Genomic DNA, 2282 nt, shown 5'->3' with positions numbered 1-2282 from the left:
CCTAGGTCTATTATCAATGTAGCTTACCGACTCTTGTTGATCGTCTGTTTCTTTCATACAACTCCAATTTTCATGTGGCCCACCACACCCTTCACAAGCCATAACCGAGACTGTTTTTGTCATTTCCAATTTTTTTTATTTTCGAAGAAAGGGCCTCGATTTGGGCTTGTAAAGAAGTGCTTTCATCAACCTTATGGGCGCCCGGGGCAATAGATTTATTGCCTCGGGGAGTGTGCCACTGAAAATTGGTTTGAGCAATTTCCTCAATTTGATTATATATTTCATGCGGGCGGCGATTACCTAAAAGTCCCCCGGAGCTAGAGTCAAGTGCCTGCCTTGTGTGTGGCAACAACCCATTATAGAAAGTGGATACTTGTTGCCATATCGCAGGGCCGTGATGTGGACACTTTCGCAATAGCTCCTTGAACCTTTCCCAAGTTTCATATAAGGATTCCCCGTCCTCTTGTGAATATGTATTAATTTCAGTCATTAATTTAGCCGTTTTAGCGGGAGGGAAATACTTACATAAAAATTTTTGGGCTAGTTCATCCCAGGTGTTTACCGATCCAGTTGGGAGGGCGTTAAGGCAAGCTTTTGCTCGGTCTTTTAGTGAAAAGGAAACATTCGGAGGCGGATGGCATCATTTGATGCTCCATTGATCCGAAAAGTATCACATATTTCTAAGAAATTAGTAATATGTAGATGGGGATCCTCGTCCGCAAGCCCATGAAAGGTTGCGGAGTTTTGAAGCATTTGTATCAAATGCGGCCGAAGTTCGAAGTTATTCGCTTCAACATTCGGTGCATTGATAGCGGCGCCGAGATTACCTACGGTGGGTCGTAGATAATCCATGAGGGTACGTTGGTCCGCCATTGGAAGTGGATTTCCCGAAACCTTCTCTTGGTTTTTGGCTTTTAGTCTTTTTCTGAGAAAGCGTTCGGGTTCTTCTAGAGGTTCTTTTATGTCCTTATTAGAACTGAAGCTCATACACTACGTAGGGGTGGCGTCTGGTTCCAAGTCCTGCAATAAAAAAAGAAAAGAATGCTGGTCAGAAGGTTCACCACGGCCCCGTGCTCAGTGAACACGGCCCGTGGTCGGAGTTACAGTGATTGTTTTCCAGATCCCAGTTACTGGAGAGTTGGACACGGCCCCGTGTTGCACCGACACGGCCCCGTGGTCTGCCTTCTGTAACTTGAAAACTAAAAACTGCCAGTAGCAACGCTGGGCACGTCCCGTGTCCGACCAGGCACGGCCCGTGCTGAGCTCTGCAGAAGCTGAAAAACTAAGAAAATCCTAAAAATTTAAAAAGAAAAATAAAAATATGATTAGGCCGTTGATTCCTAACTTTCTTAAAATCCTTGTGTCCCCGGCAACGGCGCCAAAAACTTGATGCGTGCAAGTGTGTATATGTTTTAGATGTATATTTTAAGCCCTTTTTACACTTTTAGCCAAGTTTTAAATTTATAAAACACGATATTTACTAACACTAAACACACATATGGGCAAGTGCACTCATCGTGGACGTAGTATAGTGTTGGTAAGATACCGAGGTCTTCCAAGGACACAAGAGCTTTTAGTACCGGTTTATCCTCAACGTCTAACCAAATCAAAATTGTTAGAAAAGATTTTTAAACTAAGCAAATAAAACTAACTAAATGCTGAAAAATAAAAATAAAAAACAGATAGACAAGATGAATCACTTGGATCCGACTCGTGTATTAGTATAACCTTTGATTATTTTCGCACTTTTGCACTTGTTTAAGAGATTATCGTAGTTATTGTAGTAGGCCCCTCTTTTGAAGGCGACGTTACCCTCAACCCAGTAGTTTGAGTCAGCAAGGATACAATCCTAAAGGGTCGAATTATTGAAAGATAATGAATTAAGTTATTAATGCAAATTATGGTAGGCCCCTCTTTTGGAGGTGACGTTACCCTCGACTAAGTAGTGTGAGTCAGCAGGGATACAGTCCTAAATAGCCGGGTTATAGTATTAATAGTAGTTAACTTATGAGGGGGTCAAAGAGTTTGGATCCCCGCCATCCAATACCTTTGGGTATTGAAGGAGATCCTACTAAATTTGACCCAGGTCCCTTGCAGGACCTCTAAACGCTGAACAAGGGCAAGACCCTTATTAAACCGTTCCCTTAACCCCCGACCAGGTAGCCAACATACCTCTATATAGACCGTGGAGATATGAATGGTGAAAATCTTTAATTTTATATAGACAGTAAAATAATGCCAAGACACCACGGACAAACGATAAGGAAGAATCACCTTCAACA

The 2282-nt window shown here is 42.4% G+C and overlaps 1 non-coding gene across 1 annotated transcript; it reads left to right on the top strand.

Annotated features, from left to right (window-relative positions):
* Positions 1–389: 389 nt before the first annotated feature.
* LOC118487044 lies at positions 390–496 on the top strand. The gene has a single exon (XR_004880211.1). It is a non-coding gene; the product is annotated as a small nucleolar RNA R71 (small nucleolar RNA).
* Positions 497–2282: the final 1786 nt, after the last annotated feature.

The sequence above is a fragment of the Helianthus annuus genome, chromosome 14 (assembly GCF_002127325.2).
Source record: "Helianthus annuus cultivar XRQ/B chromosome 14, HanXRQr2.0-SUNRISE, whole genome shotgun sequence".
NCBI lineage: Eukaryota > Viridiplantae > Streptophyta > Magnoliopsida > Asterales > Asteraceae > Helianthus > Helianthus annuus.
The sequence above is the reverse complement of the archived record's forward strand: the minus strand, read 5'-3'. Positions and strand labels throughout refer to the sequence as shown.